General features: G+C 37.3%; 1 protein-coding gene across 1 annotated transcript in view; it reads left to right on the forward strand.

Annotated features, from left to right (window-relative positions):
* The window catches only part of KSR2 (kinase suppressor of ras 2), a 1,182,068-nt gene that overhangs the window by 970,060 nt on the left and 191,777 nt on the right, over positions 1–20,231 (forward strand). The gene's annotated exons all lie outside the window — the stretch shown is intronic.

A 20,231-nucleotide genomic window follows, 5' to 3' on the forward strand; every position in this document is an offset into this window, starting at 1 on the left:
TCGGTGTCCCCGTGCTGCATCTACTAGAAAATGAATTATACCATAATACCAAAATAATGTTCAGATAATTCCTTAATTATTTAGCATATCAAACAAACACAAGGAGGGGCCGTGCAAACGCTACTGTTCACTGGCTGACAGGGACAGCTCCCATTAAAAAAATAGTTTACTCAGTACAGGAAGATTAATTTTTAAAAAGTCAAACAAAGCTCCGTATAAAACAGAGAATGTTTTTTTGACTATTATCCATTTAACTTGCAGTATTTTTTTTAGATTATCAATAAGGCTATACCTGCCAACCATTTGCTATTATCTATGTGCATCTGCTTCCTACGGATTAATATTGTATTCCATCTTGCATGCAGGAATGACTTTCATCAACTGATGGGTATTAATGACTATGACAAGGTTCATTGTATAGATATGCTGGGCTGTAGACTAGCTTAGACAATAGATAAAAATACCATCACCAATCTCACACCTAACTCCTTAAATAAACCTGATAGATCTTCCATCTTTTATACACAGTTCCTCCCTTTTTACTAGGGTTATTTCTAAACAGTATTTAATATAATGAGGGACATAAATCTGAAGTTAAAGAGATATTGGCTACCAGTCAAGGAAAGTAATAAGACAGATTGATCAGGAGATAAATTTGTCCTTCAATCAATAATGCTATAAAAGTAAATACATCCGGATAATGAATCAAAACAAGACAATGATTGGTTTAAATATATATATATATATATATATATATATATATATATATATATATATATATATATATAAAAATATATATATAAAATGTTAGCAAAATTTCTGAAGTTTAATATCAAATGCATACAAATTTAAGGTTATTTTTTTTTCTAGTAATAACTATTTTCAGATATGCAGGCCAATTTGCCATCTGTCAGACGGACATGATGCGCTGCATCGATCATGTCGGCCCGACAATGCTTAACTGCTTGTGCAATGCCGCCCCCTGCAGGTTTGCGGCTGGGGTTGTCAATCAACCCGATCGTATCTGATCGCGTTAATTGCTGTCTGCCACTCAGAGCAGATGGATGAGTTAAGGGGAACAGGGGCCATTCGACCCTTGTTTAATCGACCCCACGGACTAGACATCTAAAAAGTGATTTATTAAAAGAATATAGTTTATTTGGAGCTTAAAGGAGCACAAACAGTTCAGTTCATTTTTGTAATTAAAGTAACAGTAGACACCTTGGAACTGCAGCGGTTCTGCAATTTTCCGAATGCAACTTTTTGTAGTATATAAACACATTGTTGGATGGTTAACCGCCACCAATCACTCACCTTAACTGGAGGAGCCAAATCAGACTTGTTACTGGAATAGACACAGCAGGCTGCTGTCATTTTTTTAAAACAAGATTGTCATTGCTTTGCAGTTGCTTACACTGTATATCATCTATGTAATTAGGGACATATGTGGCAGGGTTAGTCTTGTGAAGTGTGCATTGTTCATATCATGTTCTCAGAAGTGGAAATAAATACATTTTCAGATTTAAATTACAGGAAAAAGGAGGGCCAATAAAATAATGACAGTATATGGCAACGTTGTTGTACTTTGTATAACTTTATATTTTAAATTACAAATTGTTTGATGTCACTCTAAGCATTTAAAAGGCTGTGTCTTCAATATTACAAAATATGTTTTGCTTTAAAAATACATGCCCCACAGTGTATATTCAATGTATATTCTGTAGCACAGGCAGTTTACAACTTCACATTCACTGCAGTCTAGCGTGCACAATACAACGCAGGAACTGTACATTTTTGCATTGGCTGCATTTCTCTATATTATTCCTGAGGGCTTTTTTAAATATTTGTTATGTAACTTTTAAACGGTTAAAACATGGAAATAACTTTCTGCTTTCTGTTGTGTGAGATAATTCAAAGTTCAAGGTACAGCTGTCAAAAAACAGTGACAGCACTGACCAGGACAGGATGTCACAATACACGTGCTACAAGATGGTGGCGTCCAGTGTAACGATACAGAGCTTTGCCAACTGGCTTCTGTAATGGGTAAAAATAAGGGAAAGGCTTTAAAGAGGGAAAAACACCATCATGGTGACTAGTAACCATTCGACTATAGTTGTACCCAGAAGTTTAATGTCCCTTTAAGCTAGTTTATTTGATTTCCTTAAAAGGATAGTCTAGTCAAAATTAAACTTTCATGCTTCAGATAGAACTAACTCACTACAGAATATTATAGATCTTACAATAATAACTGTATAGGATTGACAAAACCAATACCCCCCTCTAGGTGGACTGCTGCCTTCTCTCAGTCTCTCCCAAGAGACTGTTAGAAAATACGTGGAATTTTGAAGGTAGAGGCGCAGGTCCAAGAGTTTTCTTTTACTTTAATTAGCCAGAACTTCCAATTAAGGCTGAGAAATACAAAACTTCACTTTTGTGTGTGTAGATAAACACAAAATAATGGGTGCAATATGCTCACTCCGATAAATTCAGAGTCCAACTTCATCAGTTGTCAGAAATTTTTCAGTATAGAATTGAACTTCAGTCTGTATCTCTTCTTGTATAAACGTGACTGCAAGGAATGAAACTTGCACTGATATATTTATACTCAATAATACAAATTATGTGCAGTATATTCACCTCGAAATAATCAGAATCCAGCTCCTCACGATGTGGTTGCAGTGGTTGTTTGGCAATTTCAAAAAGCAGCAGCAAATATTTGTTATAAAAACAAACATTTATTAAAAACAAGTCTGAATAGACAAATGTAAAATGACTCTACGCGTTTCAACGAGTGTCTCGTCTTTTTCAAGAGCAATAATACAAAAGTTGAGAAAAATATGCCTTGGAAAATGCTCAGTTGCTTTATAAACAGATAATTGATGTTCCACTTCTGGTTTTCCGGAATCGGACTCACAAAATTAAGTTGCCAAATATCTATTAATTTATTCCCATCCAATTGTGTGATTTTATATATATTTGACATTAGAATTTAATTAGAATAAAATGTGCAAAAAGCGCTATTTTTAAATTGTTGGCTAACGTGATTGGATGAGTATAAACTTGCTTTTTTTCAAAACTTCCTAACCAATCAAAAGTAAGAGGAGAGAAAGTTTTCTTTCAAGTAGTCATGAGGTGAAGTTCCAAATCAGGTCTGTTGTTATCCCGAAATCACATGTTGCGCCTGGACCAATGGTGACGTGGATGTTGTCATAGTTCCGTGTGTCCAATGTTAATTTGTCCCATATTGTTTCTTAGCCAATGAAAATAAGTGTTTTGCGTAATCTACAGTATCATAAACAATATTTAAACTACATACATTGTATCTTTTGTGCTGACAATTATAACTAAACAAAGTGAAGTGAATGTCTATACAAAGTCTAAAAATATACAATATTTATACCATTCACCAATGGTCTTTTTGTAAACTATTTTACCTTTTGCACTAACAAAATTAAAATTCAAATAAATGTGCGGTTGAGCTTATGTTGTGCTATTTTTTAAGGTGCTGTTTTTATAAAAAAAGATTTCCCTAATTTACGTGTATATTCAAAGTGTTACTATTTTCTTAAGTATATTTTTTCTCATTGTTTGCAATAATTTGTTATTATGTAGTGTTTATATACTATCTGGTGCTGTTTTATAGAGATGTCCCTAATTAACGTGTATATTATAAGTACTAGTGTTTTCTTATAGATATTTTCTTCTGTGTTTATAATGTTTTACGATTATTTAGTGAATGTTTAGTGCTATTTTAATTTAGAATTACTATATGGTTACTTCTATAGCTATTTAGATTGTGTTTGAAAATCATCTAAATTAGATGTATAAGTTTTTAGCTTGTAACTTGGCAGATATATTATATCGCTATCAATATGGTTCTTTTTATGTAGATATTATGGGTACCTAGAAGAGTTCAGTTATTTTGTAGACAGAAGTTACTTCTAAATGAATGCTGCTATTCTAATATCTTTGTTTAATCCATATTGTCCATATGTCTTCATGGTGTGTATCCACCATAGTTCCCTTCTATCTAGCTCCTGTTCCATCTTACCCTTTATCTTCAGAAAGAGCATACAAGTTGAAGCAACTTTCTAATTTACACCTATTATCATTTTTTCTTCATTTTCTTGGTATCTTTATTTGAAAAGGCTGGAATGTAAGCATTTTTGGCTCAGCAACCTGGGTAGCGCTTGCAGATTGGTGGCTATATTTACACACCAATCAGCAAGTGCTACCCAGGTGCTAAACCAAAATAAGCAATCAGAGATGCTAATTCATCTAAACATTCATAAGTAAACACATATACAATTTGCAATCACACAAGTAAAGTGTACATTTTATATCATATGTAAAAGGCTTGAGGAACCCTGATTATTTAGCTGTTGGTCTTTTAAATTGATACACACAACAGGGAGCAGTTGGATTTTTATTTAGCTTATATTTATTTTCATAGAGTGAAAGAGTGTGTGAGGTATTTTTGCAGAGTATTTGTGTGCAGATTAAAGCTTGAGAGATAACATATTTATTTAAGTCACAGGGAACCCGAGAGAAAGGACAGCACAGATGCTTGTACGTCCGGAGGACACTACAGGAGATTATGTGCTTTACAGGACAAAAGTATAGATAATGCAGGTAGGAAGAGGTGGGAGATAACACAAATATATTCTACTCAGTCATTTTTGTCACAGGGATGACAGATGAATTACTGGTTGAAGAAATAGTATATTGGAAATTCAAGTTTTGTATGTGGCATAAACAACACTAAAAATGTCTCTAACTGTAAAGGGACAGTGTACAGTAAAAATTTCTCACCTTTAACCCCTTAAGGTCCGGGCATTTTAGACAACAACTTCACCAAAAGACCAGAGCATTTTAAGCATTTTTTGCCATCACTACATTTAGACAGAAATAGATCCTTTTTTATATTTACCTATTAAAAATATATATATTTTTTTTAGTAGACAACCCAAAGTATTGATCTAGGCCTATTTTGGTATATTTCATGCCACCATTTCACCGCCAAATGCAATCAAATAAAAAAAAAAGTTAACTTTTTCACAATTTTAGTTTTCTCACTGAAATTATTTACAAACAGCTTGTGCAATTATGGCACAAATGGTTGTAAATGTTTCTCTGGGATCCCCTTTGTTCAGAAATAGCAGACATATATGCTTTGGCGTTGCTTTTTGGTATTTAGAAGGCCGCTAAATTCTGCTGCGCACCACACTAGTCTTATGCCCAGCAGTGAAGGGGTTAATTAGGTAGCTCCCACCTGACACATCCCACCCCCTGATTTCTCCCTGACCCACCTCAAACAGCTCTATTCCCTTCCCCACATTACAATTGTCGCCGCCATCTTAAGTACTGGTATGAAAATAAATGCCTTTTTATAAATATATATATATATATATATATATATATATATATATATATATATATATATATATATATATATATATATATATATATATATATATATATATAGCCAAAATGAAGTGCACTCTCAGGTCTTTCACAGCAAAAGTTACTTTATTGATGTAATGTTTTCGGAGGACTTGCCTCCTTCATCAGCATGATGCTGATGAAGGAGGCAAGTCCTCCGAAAACGTTACATCAATAAAGTAACTTTTGCTGTGAAAGACCTGAGAGTGCACTTCATTTTGGCTACTATTTGTTGTTTAAAGTTGCACCCAGGCAGTTTTCCACTTGTGGGTAAGATCTGGAATTTTGGATATCTATATATATATCTATATATATATATATATTTGCTGCAGTGTAGGTTCCCCCTAACCCCTCAACCTCCCTGACCCCCCCCCCCAAACAGCTCTCTAACCCTCCCCCCTCTACCTTTTTACCACTATCTTAGGTACTGGCAGCTGTACCCAGTTTGTTGCAAAATTGCAAAATTGGCAATTAAAAAAAAAAGGCCAATTTTTCAGTAGTGTAGCTGCCCCCCTCAATACACTACCCCCTCCCAGATCCCTTTCTGTTAATGGATGCCACATAGGATCCCCCTCATTGCCCCTACTTCCTCCTCCCTCCTTCCCCCTCAATGACGCACTTTTACTTTTTTTTATCCCTGTAGCATGGCTTTGCGATCCCACCCACTCCTGCCCACCTCCTCCAGCGATGGGCCGCCCAACGCCTCCTTCCTTACACTCCCACCCACCCACCCACCAACGATCGGCACCACTGCTGTACGATGCAGAGAGGCCCTCTCTGGATTGATAACTCTGCAAATCTATTTCTGATTTGTGGGGCATGCAGAAGTAGCGCTATATCGCCATTTTGAGCGAGGTCGTGGCAGAGAGAAGCCCAGGATATGGCTCTGGTCATTAAGGGGTTAATGTGTTTGAGATGATCAAAGAGTATTCAATTATATACAAATAAATCCTTTACTTTTATTTTGTCATTTAAAATAACAGTTTTTCTTGTTGAAACCTCCGCCTATACTAATAACTTCCTTTCTGCAATAATGGCTACAGAAAACCTATGAAAATAAGAGACATCAGAGGAAATCAACCCCCCAGTTGGGGTGGGAGTGAGCCTTTTTTTAAAGGATGTTCCTGCACCAGCTATAAATACAACAAACTATTATCTGCTGCATGTCTGAGTACACATATCCTTTAAAAACTGATTTTGCTTCTACAAAGCTATCATAAAAAGTTGGTAATGAGGCTATGTTGTGTAGTGACACAGTAGGATGCCTTGTCCAAATTGTGTCATATAGTATATGGTAGGAGCAATTGGTAGTGTCACAGTTACAGGATATCCCAGAAAGGTGGATACCAACAATTGATTACATTTATTAGCATCTCATAATGATATCACTTACGGAAATAAACTGGTAGTCCATAGACAGTGATTAAACTAAACAGTTTCCAATAAGCACATACCAGTTATAAATGCAGTGTCATAAACAAGTAATTAGCCAGCAAGTGGTTAAATGCACTTTCCATTAAAGGGACAGTACACTGTAAAATTGTTTTCCATAAATGTATTTTAAATGACTTGTTATACCAACTGCAGAGTATAAAATATTTGAGAAATTGCATTTTCGGGTTTATTTGTGTATCTGAAGTAGCTGGTTTTGTGCTTTGAAACCACAGCCTATTACAATGGGTTGAGCTTCAGGTAATATCAGATCTCATTATGTTATCACTTTTATGTACACAGACTTGCTTCCTTATCTTATATTTGTCTGGAACATCAAATCTCAATACATAGAGAGAACAATGGAAAATTATCATTTTATTACTTAACTATCATGCCCCCCACTGAGGGTGTAATCTCTTCTGCTGGCTGTGTTTACTTAGGCTTGTCAATAGCGTATACGCCAGTATCAAAACTTTCAGTATAGGTTGGGAAACCACAAGCTAAATCAGCTATTTCAAATGCTGAAATATGAGTAAAGGAGCTACTTGCAACCAATTTAATACACTCTAGCAGGTAAAAAGGATCATTGGGAATAATTTAAAGGGGAGAAAGTTTTTGGGTGAACTGTCCCTTTAAGCACAGGCTAATTCTTCTTAACATTTTGAGCATGCTACATGCACAATTTTCATAAATCTGGCATAAGTAGATATCAGTGACACATTTTACAAAAAAAGTAGACCACAACTCACTAAGGTCCAGGCACCCCTGTTCCACACTATACATCCCCTGCTTGAAGAAATGTAGCTGTATTTAACCTGAAGCAAACAGGGCTTACCTATTGCCATACTTACACAAAAAATGTGTTTTTATCATTTGCATATAGAAGTACAATGAATTGACAAATCTTAGCATTTACACCTGTAAAATAAAACCTTTTCTCTTGCCAGCTTAGTTATAAGCCTTAGACAAGTCTAGAGACACAAAGCTTAAGCTGCAATTTTGTATGTGTGCTTAATTCAGATATTTTATTTGTGTGCTGAAGAATTTTTTTTTTTTGTACTCTAAGAAATAAGTACTAACTATAACTCCCAAAGTAACAAATACAGAGTGTTCGATATCTTTCTAATCAAGGAACGTGCGCCTGGTATTTTCATATTTTTACTCTACAAGAGTTTAAAAAAAAGATGTGTTATATATAAACACTTAAAGGGACACTGAACCCAAATTTTTTCTTTCGTGATTCTGATAGAGCATGCAATTTTAACCCCTTAATGACCGAGGACGTGCAGGGTACGTCGTCAAAAAAAAGGCAGTTAATGCCTGAGGACGTACCCTGCACGTCCTCGGTGTGGAAAGCAGCTGGAAGCGATCCTGCTCGCTTCCAGCTGCTTTCCGGTTATTGCAGTGATGCCTCGATATGGAGGCATCCTGCAATAACTTTACATGGCCATCCGATGCAAAGAGAGCCACTCTGTGGCCCTCCCTGCACCGGACATCGATGGCCGGTATCGTTGGTGGGTGGGAGCCGACTTGGGAGGCGGGTGGGCGGCCATCGGTGTATGTTCTGCCATCAAGGGGGGTGGGATCGGAGGCGGGGGCGCGCGGGGGCGCGCACGTGCACGGAGGTTGGCGGGTGGGCGCGTGCACGGGGCGGGAGCGGGTGGGAACCGCTACACTACGGAAAATACTGATAGGATATTGATAGGAAAAAGGGCCCAATCTTGTTTGTGCAAAAGCACAAAAATAGATCGTGGAGGGGTGGGGGGTTGGTTTTGTGTGGGGGGAAGCTACACTACAGAAAATTGTAATAAAAATAAAAAAACCCCATATTTTCTTCTAAACTGGGTACTGGCAGACAGCTGCCAGTACCCAAGATGGCGCATATTAAGTTAGATTGGGAGGGTTATAGAGCTGTTTGGGGGGGATCAGTGAGGTTGGGGGCTAAGGGGGGGATAGTACACAGCAGCATATGTAAATATGCTTTTTAAAAACACAAAAAAACAACAAATATAGCTTTTATTTTAGTACTGGCAGACTTTCTGCCAGTACTTAAGATGGCGGGGACAATTGTGCGGTGGGGGAGGGAAGAGAGCTGTTTGGGAGGGATCAGGGGGTCTGATGTTTCAGGTGGGAGGCTGAGCTCTACACTAAATGTGATATTAACCCTGCAAGCTCCCTACAAGCTACCTAATTAACCCCTTCACTGCTCGCCATAATACACGTGTGATGCGCAGCGGCATTTAGCGGCCTTCTAAATACCAAAAAGCAACGCCAAAGCCATATATGTCTGCTATTTCTGAACAAAGGGGATCCCAGAGAAGCATTTACAACCATTTGTGCCATAATTGCACAAGCTGTTTGTAAATGATTTCAGTGAGAAACCTAAAATTGTGAAAAATGTAACGTTTTTTTTTAATTTGATCGCATTTGGCGGTGAAATGGTGGCATGAAATATACCAAAATGGGCCTAGATCAATACTTGGGGTTGTCTACTACACTACACTAAAGCTAAAATTACCCCAAAAAGCTCCCTACATGCTCCCTAATTAACCCCTTCACTGCTGGGCATAATACACGTGTGGTGCGCAGTGGCATTTAGTGGCATTCTAATTACCAAAAAGCAACACCAAAGCCATATAAGTCTGCTATTTCTGAACAAAGGGGATCCCAGAGAAGAATTTACAACCATTTGTGCCTTAATTGCATAAGCTGTTTGTAAATAATTTCAGTGAGAATCCTAAAGTTTGTGAAAAAATTTGTGAAAAAGTGAACAATTTTTTTTATTTGATCGCATTTGGCGGTGAAATGGTGGCATGAAATATACCAAAATTGGCCTAGATCAATACTTTGGGATGTCTACTAAAAAAAAATATATACATGTCAAGGGATATTCAGAGATTCCTGAAAGATATCAGTGTTCTAATGTAACTAGCGCTAATTTTGAAAAAAAAATGGTTTGGAAATAGCAAAGTGCTACTTGTATTTATGGCCCTATAACGTACAAAAAAAGCAAAGAACATGTAAACATTGGGTATTTCTAAACTCAGGACAAAATTTAGAAACTATTTAGCATGGGTGTTTTTTGGTGGTTGTAGATGAGTAACAGATTTTGGGGGTCAAAGTTAGAAAAAGTGTGTTTTTTTCCATTTTTTCCTCATATTTTATAATTTTTTTTATAGTAAATTATAAGATATGATGAAAATAATGGTATCTTTAGAAAGTCCATTTAATGGCGAGAAAAACGGTATATAATATGTGTGGGTACAGTAAATGAGTAAGAGGAGAATTTCAGCTAAACACAAACACCGCAAAAATGTAAAAATAGCCTTGGTCCCAAACGGACAGAAAATGGAAAAGTGCTGCGGTCATTAAGGGGTTAAACAACTTTCTAATTTACTCCTATTATCAATTATGGCTCAGTACCATGGAAAGCACTTGTTTATTGGTAGGTGAATTTACCCACCAATCGGCAAGAACAACACAGTGTGTTCACCAAAAATGGGCCGGCATCTAAACTTACATTCTTGCATTTCAAATAAAGATACCAAGAGAATGAAAAGAATTTGATAATAGGCGTAAATTAGAAAGTTGCTTAAAATTACATGCTCTATCTGAATCACGAAAGAAAAATTTTTGGTTCAGTGTCCCTTTAAAATACCACTATGCACTATGATGAGAATGACTTTTTTCCCTTTTTTCCAGTCAACATCCTTTTTTATCTGTTGCATGCCTTACAGGAGTAAAAAGTATGCAGTAATTTCCTATAAATATATACATTAATAAAGCTAAACTATTAGGATTGTCTAAAATAATTATACAAAAGTAGTGTAAAGAAAAGTGCAGGTCACTATGATACAAATTATTATACAAAAACATTGATACAGGCATCATATTCCGGTCTTGTTAGCTAATACAAATTACATTTCCAGTACAGACTACTTCTGAAAGGGTTGAAGAGTGTACCATTTTGCAAGACTACATGAATCTCCCTGAAAGGAGAAATGCTAAAAATGTTCAAACTGTTTTTGCCACCCCAAACATGAGAGTTTGTACAGGAAAGAATTTACAATAGATGCAAAACGTAGGTATTAAATGTCTTTTGTCAATGACAAAAAAGATTAGTAGATTGTATCGGACATTAGTTTTACTAATGAAGCAATGCTGCATAAAAAATTATCTTGAAGCAAAGAAAATTGTGATAGTTCTACAGATAAAATCAGTTGCAGTAGCCTACAAGCTGGGAAGGACACAGAAGACAGGTCTACTTTATCTGGTGAGTAGAAAAACATCATTAATATTATTTTTTTAAAATGTTTCATTTCTATCTATTCAGTTAAAATTAACCATCAAGCACCTTAATTTCGAGTTTTGCGCTAAACAAGGTGCAAAAAAACGCAACAAAAGTTTCGTTATTCCACCCCCTATAGCGCTGCCATTACGAGTTTCTAAAAAGCCTCCTTGTGCGTGCGATATGGTGGCGTTAAGCTCCATACCGCACAAAAGCCAAGGGCTGCTTTGACGTGCTTGTGCACTCTTTCCCCCATATACATCAATTGGGAGAGAGTGTCAGAACAAAACACATGAAGCGGGGAATGAAAAATTTCCGTAATGCAGCCCCATTGATGTCTACGGGGGAAAAAAAGTTACATTTAAACCTAACATAAACCCCAAGTCTAAACACCCCTAATCTGCTGCCCGGACATCGCCGACACCTAAATAAAGTTATTAACCCCTATTCCGTCGCTCCCCAACATCGCCGCCACTATAATAAATGTATTAACCCCTATTCCGCTGCTCCTGACATTGCCACCACTAATAAAAGTCATTAACCCCTATTCCGCCGCTCACCGACATCGCTGTCGCTATAATAAAGTTATTAACCTTTAAACCTCTGGCCTCCCACATCTCTGCCACTAAATAAACCTATTAACCTCTAAACCGCCAGCCCTCACAACACAAAACACTAAATTAAACTATTAACCCCTAAACCTAACACCCCCCCTAACTTTAAATTAAAATTACAATATAACTATTTTAATAAATAAAAACTTACCTGTGAAATAAAAACCTATTAACAGTTTAGAAGTTAATAGGTTTATTTAGTGGCGGAGATGTGGGAGGCCGGAGGTTTAGGGATTCATAACTTTATTATAGTGGCGACGCAGTCGGGGTGCAGGGAAATAGGGGTTAATATATTTAAATAGTGTTGGCAATGTGAGTGGGCGGCAGATTAGGGGTTAATAACTTTATTGAATAGTCGCGATGTAGGTGGGCGACAGATTAGGGGTTAATAGGTTTAATATAGTGTTTGCGATGCGGGAGGGCAGCAGTTTAAGGGTTAATAGGTAGTTTATGGGTGTTAGTGTACTTTGTAACACTTTAGTTATGAGTTTTGTGAAACATTTTTGTTACACAAAATCCATAACTACTGCTCTCAGATGGCGGTATGGATCGTGACGATTTAGGCTGTAACGAAAGCATTTTAGCCTCACCGCACAGCCTGTAATACCAGCGCTATGAAAATCCCACGCAAAAACGTAATTTTTTTAATGCAGGATTGACATTGCGTTACAGGCTAAAATGCTTGCGGTATAGCTATACAGACACGACTCCCAATAGTGCTTTACTGCTTTTACGCTAAAATTGCCATTTTTTCAGCGTTACAAGCCGCAACGCAAAACTCGTTATCTAGGTGATATTTATTATGGGCCAGATTACAAGTGAGTCGCAAACGTTTGCGTAAGGGTTTTCACAATCGTTTAAGCTAGAATGATTATGTAGCCCCCTCTTTTTCAAGGGAACAAAAGTAATTGGACAATTGACTCAAAAGCTGTTTCATTTAACAGGTGTGGGCTATTCCTTCGTAAGTTTATCATCAATTAAGCAGGTCTAGAGTTGATTACAGGTGTGGCATTCGCATTTGTAAGCTGTTGCTGCGTTCAAAGGAGTTCTCAATGCAAGTGAAACAGGCCATCCTTAGGTTGAAGAGAAAAAAAAGAAATCCATCTGAGAGATAGCAGGAACAAAAACAGTAGCTAAATCAACAGTTTGGTACATTCTGAGTAAAAAGAATGCACTAGTGAGCTCAGGATCTGAAGCATACCCCATCATCTGTAAAACACGGTGTAGGCAGTGTGTGGCATGGGCATGCATGGCTTCCAATGGCACTGGGTCACTAGTGTTTATTGATGATGTGAAAGAAGACAGAAGTGTATAGGGATATATTGTCTGTTCAGATTCACCCAAATTCAATGAAGTTGATTGGACTGCGCTTCACTTTACAGATGGACAATGACCCAAAACTTACTGCAAAAGCAACCCAGGAGTTTTTTAAGGCAAAGAAGTGGAATATTCTGCAAAGGCTGAGTCAATCATCTGATCTCAACCCAGTCGAGCATGCATTTCACTTGCTGAAGATAAAACTTAAAGGGACATGACACCCACATTTTTTCTTTAATGATTTAGAAAGAGAATGCAATTTTAAACATCTTTCTAATTTACTTATATTATCTAATTTGTTTTATTCTCTTGATATTCTTTGCTGAAAAGCATATCTAGATATGCTCAGTAGCTGCTGATTGGTTGCTGTACATAGAAGCCTCGTGTGATTGGCTCACCATGTGCATTGCTTTTTCTTCAACTAAGGATATCTAAAAAATGAAGCAAAATAAATAATAGAAGTAAATTGTAATGTTGTTTAAATTTCTATTCTCTATCTGAATCATGAAGAAAGATTTTGGGTTTAGTGGCCCTTTAAGGCAGAAAGACCCACAAACAAACAACAACTGAAGACAGCTGCTGTAAAGGCCTGGCAAAGCATCACAAAGGAGGAAACCCAGCCTTTGGGGATGTCCATGCATTCCAGACTTCAAGGCCTCCATTACATATGCAGCGTCGCCTGCAAAAGCCAATCGAAATTCAAGGGACGCCATCTTGGATGATGTCACTTAAAGGAACCTTCATTCAGTTGTCGGCCGTCGGAAGAAGAGGATGCTCCTCGTCGGATGTCTTCAAGATAGACCCGCTCTGCTCCGGAAGGATGAAGATAGAAGATGCTGCCTGGATGAAGACTTCTGCCGTCTGGAGGACCTCTTCTGCCCTGATCGGATGAAGACTTCTACCGTATGGAGGACCACTTGTGCCCGGCTTCTTGGAGGACTTCGGCCCGGCTGGGTGAAGACGTCTCAAGGTAGGGTGATCTTCAGGGGGTTAGTGTTAGGTTTTATTAAGGGGGGATTGGGTGGGTTTTAGAGTAGGGTTGGGTGTGTTGGTGGTGGGTTTTAATGTTAGGGGGGGTTGTATTTCTTTTTTTACAGGTAAAAGAGCTGATTACTTTGGGGCAATGCCCCACAAAAAAAACCTTTTAAGGGCTATTTGTAATTTAGTATAGGGTAGGGAATTTTATTATTATTAGGGGGCTTAGATTAGGTGTAATTAGTTTAAACTTCTTGTAATTTTTTTATTTTCTGTAATTTAGTGTTTTTTTTTGTACTTTAGTTTATTTTATTTAATTGTATTTAATTTTAGGTAAGTGTAGTTAATTAATTTAATTTATTTAATGATAGTGTAGTGTTAGGTGTAATTGTAACTTAGGTTAGGATTTATTTTACAGGTAAATTTGTCTTTATTTTAACTAGGTAGCTATTAAATAGTTAATAACTATTTAATAACTATTCTACCTAGTTAAAATAAATACTAAGTTGCCTGTAAAATAAAAATAAATCCTAAAATAGCTACAATGTAATTATTAATTATATTGTAGCTATCTAAGGGGTTATTTTATAGGTAAGTATTTAGTTTTAAATAGGAATAATTGAGTTAATAATAGTACATTTATTTAAATTTATTTAAATAATATTTAAGTTAGGGGGTTTTTAGGGATAGACTTAGGTTTAGGGGTTAATAACTTTATTATAGTGGCGGCGACGGTGGCGGCAGATTAGGGGTTAATACATTTAATAGGCTATGTGGGCTATGGCGGTTTAGGGGTTAATACTTGAATAGGTTAATGGCGTTGTGAGCTATGGCGGTTTAGGGGTTAATAATTTAGTTATTACTTGCGGTGTGGGTTTGATGGCGGATATAGGGGTTAATAGTTTAAATAGGCATATTGCGTTGTGGGGGGTTGTCAGTCTAGGAGTTAATACATTTATTATTAGTAGTGAGAGGGGGGATTGCGGATATAGGGGTATACGTGTCGGGCTTATTTTTGGGAGGCGTGTTAGACTGTTACGGGAGATTTAAAATTTTCTTTACTTTTCTTAGGGGCTGGCAGTTTCTAAAGTGCCGTAAGTCACTGGCGACTCCAGAAATTTGAATTTACGCTCATTTCTGGACATCGCTAGTTTATCCGACTTACGCCACTTAGGAAATGCCAGCTCCATATATGTAATACCCCGATGTGCAAGGTGAAATTACAGTTGGCGCAGGTTTCCACGCTTGCGCCGAAACCTGCGCCGTATATGTGATTGCGCCCCAAGCAGTCATTGCCTGCAACGGATTCTCGAAGTATTAAAAATGAACATTTTATTTATGATTGTGTTAGCTTGTCAATTTTCATTTGAGCCCCTGAAATAAGGTGACTGTACATGAAAATTGTTGCAATTCCTAAACGTTTCATACAATATTTTTGTTCAAGCCCTTGAAGTAAAGATTAAAGTTTGCACTTCAATTGCATCTCGGCTGTTTCATTTCTAATCCATTGTGGTGGCGTACAGAGCCAGAATTATGAAAATTGTGTCAGTGTCCAATTATTTCTGGATCTAACTGTGGGCTAGAATACAAGTGGGAGCCTCGTTCTGATGCAGTCAGAGACAGCATCAGAACCTTGCGCAGCAAAGGGGGTAAATAGCGCAGTGATGGGCAGCATTTTTAAATATATATGAATATGTACATATATATTTATGTGTTAATATGTGTAAATATACATTTTAACACATAAATACTGTATATAAACATATATATTTACATTGTAGTCTATGGGATCACAGTACAGTTCCCATAGACCGCAATGTAAAGGCACTTTTCAGTGCCGTTTCTTTTAACACCCCACTCCCACCAACTTTAAAGCCCCAAAACTGCCTAGAGCAGTTATTTTTTTTATTAAAAAACTATAATGCTTTCTATTTTGAGGGCATTTGGGGCACTTTTAGAAAATGAAGTAAAGATCTAATCAGGAGTGCGCATCTGAGAACATGCAATCGGCGTCGGGTGTTAGGTTTTTTTCAACTTTTTTTCTTCATTGACTTCTATGGCGGAATAGGCTATGGTTTGCGCAACAGTCTAATTGCGCTAGAAGCAAGCTGTTTGCGTTCATTGGGTTAGAACGAGGGCGATACATTTTTACTTTTAACTCGTAATACCAGTTCAACGGGACGAGTTTACTTCTAGCGCAATTATCGCTCTAGCAGAAGCGTAAAATACAGTTCTACTTGACATTTAATAAATAAATAATTTGCCAATGTGGTTTAATGAACTTTGCTTAGAAATATGTTGCTTTGCTTTAGGTTAATCTAGGAATAATTCCCATTTTAAATGTCTTTGTAGAAAAAAAGTCCAAAACAGAACTGATTTAGCAACTAAACTATGTGAAAAAACAACCCCTAAGTCCACCAAACATTATTTAGTGGTGAAACGTTTGAGGAGCAACTGCATGCTACATGAACACCTGTAAACTCAGGTTAATATTACAACACCAAGAAAGCCGAAGTCATTATTTGTACAATATGCAGAAGTCTTAAAGAAACTGGATATTATGCCTCAAATAATGAAACATAGGCTAGCATCAATGTGAATACAGATTTCTCAGAAACCACTATATTGATCTTACCAAAAAAGGAAACGTAAACAATAGGATATGCAATAGAATTTGTCAAATTTATATTCACATCCTAGGAATCCAAAACAAGAGACAACACAAATGATTACAGTAAGTGGCTAAAGTCCTAAAAAAAGAATGATTTGTGGATAACAAGAACATGTCTGTGTGGTATACCTCATATTGTTCTTATGATTTCATAGTGTGTATTGGGAAGTCCAAAAGTGGCCTCCTTTATACTTATTTAAAACTGTGATTCCTCGATTTGAATGTACCCTAGTTCTAGATCACAGCTGGATTGTGTTAATAATTTTTTTTACATATGAAAGGTTTCTAAAGTTAAGCGCATATTTGATAATTACTAAGAGCCAGATTACAATTGGTGCACTTACACTACCACTCAAGCGTTAATTGCTTGTATTATGAGTTGAAAGTAAACTGTTTCTGTTCGTGTGCTAACACCCCACTCTTGCGCAAACCCGATCGCATATTCTCATGTGCGCTAACCTAACATGAATACTTGAAAATTTAACATTCCAATGTTCTTCACATACAAGAATATGTTTTATTAATTTCTATTTATTCATAAATACATATTTCTACATATATATGATGTTTTTTGGTACAATAAGGGGTCAATTTATTAAATGCAGGGCGGACATGATTCGCTGTAGCGAATCATGTCTGCCTGGCATCGCTAAATGCCGACAGTGAAAGCAAAAAAGTCCCTAGTGAGCCTGTGCTCTGACTTCAAGTGGTCAGAGGGAGAGGGGTGGAAAGATAAATCTCAGTCAGGAGTATTGAGGTAGCTTGAAGTAGGTCACTTGGCGTAATAAACTTATAAGGAAGACTGAAAACATATTCCCCAAGAAAAGGGTAAAAACTTATATCCAAAATTACTAAGTGCCTGAATCTCGACAACACGTCTACCGCACACACTGCAGCACACTGGAAGGTGAGTGGTGCCCCTCGGATTGGAACTTTACCTCCTTTTCTTCTCTGGGGGATGTAGTAGCCTTGTCCAGGGCAACAGCGTGCTCCTATGCGACCTCCTCCATGAAACTTCAGTGCCGTCTGCCGCAAGCAACGTTACGTGTCAGTCTGGCCATCTCACTACCATGTGACCGCTGTTCCACCAATAAAACTAACTGTATGTAGAAAGGCTCCCAATAGAAAACAAAGGTGCTCTGCAGCATAGGGAAATATTTCCAGAGAATAAAGTTAGAAGAAGCCGGCACAATCTTCGGTTAAAAGTCCAAAATGTATTACAACATAGATACATAAAAAATCAAACAGCTTAGGCAAGCGTTCTGTCTGACATGTTTCGGCCAGTAGCCTTACTCATAGACATAATACAAATGAAGAACATTGGTTAAACCTAACAGCCTCATCATATTCGTTTATTCAAACCATACAATCGACTAGTATTAATATTTATGGATAGCGCAAAAGGAAATTACTCTCATCACACTTAACCGACTACTTTGAAGCTAAACAGGATGCATGGTTTGAATAAACGAATATGCTGAGAGGCTGTTAGGTTGCCCAATTTGGTTGCTGTCTTTTAATTAATTAATTTTTGCCCTTAAAGAAACAGGGTTATTATATATCCCTAATGTTATACGATTTCTTATCTGCAAATGTTTGCTGTTTAAATGTTAACATAGGTAAAATCTGTGCATTTTTCCTTTAAGTTTTGTGATATTCACTATATTGTTTACTTCTGGTATTAATAAGGTTGTAGTCTACCTATGTAAGAATTGTAAACTTGAACATTTAAGTTCTGTTAATACTCTACCGTATAAGTTAGTATCCTTGTGATAACAAGGATCTTAAAATTACGCATAACAGGCTATAATACCTTATCATTTAATTGTATTTATAGTAAGATATAATCAGAAAATTGTATTGTATTTCAACCAGTGTATACCACTTCATTTTGTCAGTGTATATCTACGGCCATTGCATATGATACAGATTGCTGCAATTTTTTTTATATATTTGTATATATCTTCCATATTTTTCAAGTGACAATTTTTGCCAACTAGTGTTTAAATTCAAAAGGTGTTCATATGTCTCATAAGGCATCCCTATACACTGTGTGCAGAATTATTAGGCAAATGAGTATTTTGACCACATCATCCTCTTTATGCATGTTGTCTTACTCCAAGCTGTATAGGCTCGAAAGCCTACTACCAATTAAGCATATTAGGTGATGTGCATCTCTGTAATGAGAAGGGGTGTGGTCTAATGACATCAACACCCTATATCAGGTGTGCATAATTATTAGGCAACTTCCTTTCCTTTGGCAAAATGGGTCAAAAGAAGGACTTGACAGGCTCAGAAAAGTCAAAAATAGTGAGATATCTTGCAGAGGGATGCAGCACTCTTAAAATTGCAAAGCTTCTGAAGCGTGATCATCGAACAATCAAGCGTTTCATTCAAAATAGTCAACAGGGTCGCAAGAAGCGTGTGGAAAAACCAAGGTGTAAAATAACTGCCCATGAACTGAGAAAAGTCAAGCGTGCAGCTGCCAAGATGCCACTTGCCACCAGTTTGGCCATATTTCAGAGCTGCAACATCTCTGGAGTGCCCAAAAGCACAAGGTGTGCAATACTCAGAGACATGGCCAAGGTAAGAAAAGCTGAAAGACGACCACCACTGAACAAGACACACAAGCTGAAATGTCAAGACTGGGCCAAGAAATATCTCAAGACTGATTTTTCTAAGGTTTTATGGACTGATGAAATGAGAGTGAGTCTTGATGGGCCAGATGGATGGGCCCGTGGCTGGATTGGTAAAGGGCAGAGAGCTCCAGTTCGACTCCCGCCAGCAAGGTGGAGGTGGAGTACTGGTTTGGGCTGGTATCATCAAAGATGAGCTTGTGGGGCCTTTTCGGGTTGAGGATGGAGTCAAGCTCAACTCCCAGTCCTACTGCCAGTTTCTGGAAGACACCTTCTTCAAGCAGTGTTACAGGAAGAAGCCTGCATCCTTCAAGAAAAACATGATTTTCATGCAGGACAATGCTCCATCACATGCGTCCAAGTACTCCACAGCGTGGCTGGCAAGAAAGGGTATAAAAGAAGAAAATCTAATGACATGGCCTCCTTGTTCACCTGATCTGAATCCCATTGAGAACCTGTGGTCCATCATCAAATGTGAGATTTACAAGGAGGGAAAACAGTACACCTCTCTGAACAGTGTCTGGGAGGCTGTGGTTGCTGCTGCACGCAATGTTGATGGTGAACAGATCAAAACACTGACAGAATCCATGGATGGCAGGCTTTTGAGTGTCCTTGCAAAGAAAGGTGGCTATATTGGTCACTGATTTGTTTTTGTTTTGTTTTTGAATGTCAGAAATGTATATTTGTGAATGTTGAGATGTTATATTGGTTTCACTAGTAAAAATAAATAATTGAAATGGGTATATATTTGTTTTTTGTTAAGTTGCCTAATAATTATGCACAGTAATAGTCACCTGCACACACAGATATCCCCCTAAAATAGCTATAACTAAAAACAAACTAAAAACTACTTC

The sequence above is a fragment of the Bombina bombina genome, chromosome 2 (genome assembly GCF_027579735.1).
Source record: "Bombina bombina isolate aBomBom1 chromosome 2, aBomBom1.pri, whole genome shotgun sequence".
Lineage (NCBI taxonomy): Eukaryota > Metazoa > Chordata > Amphibia > Anura > Bombinatoridae > Bombina > Bombina bombina.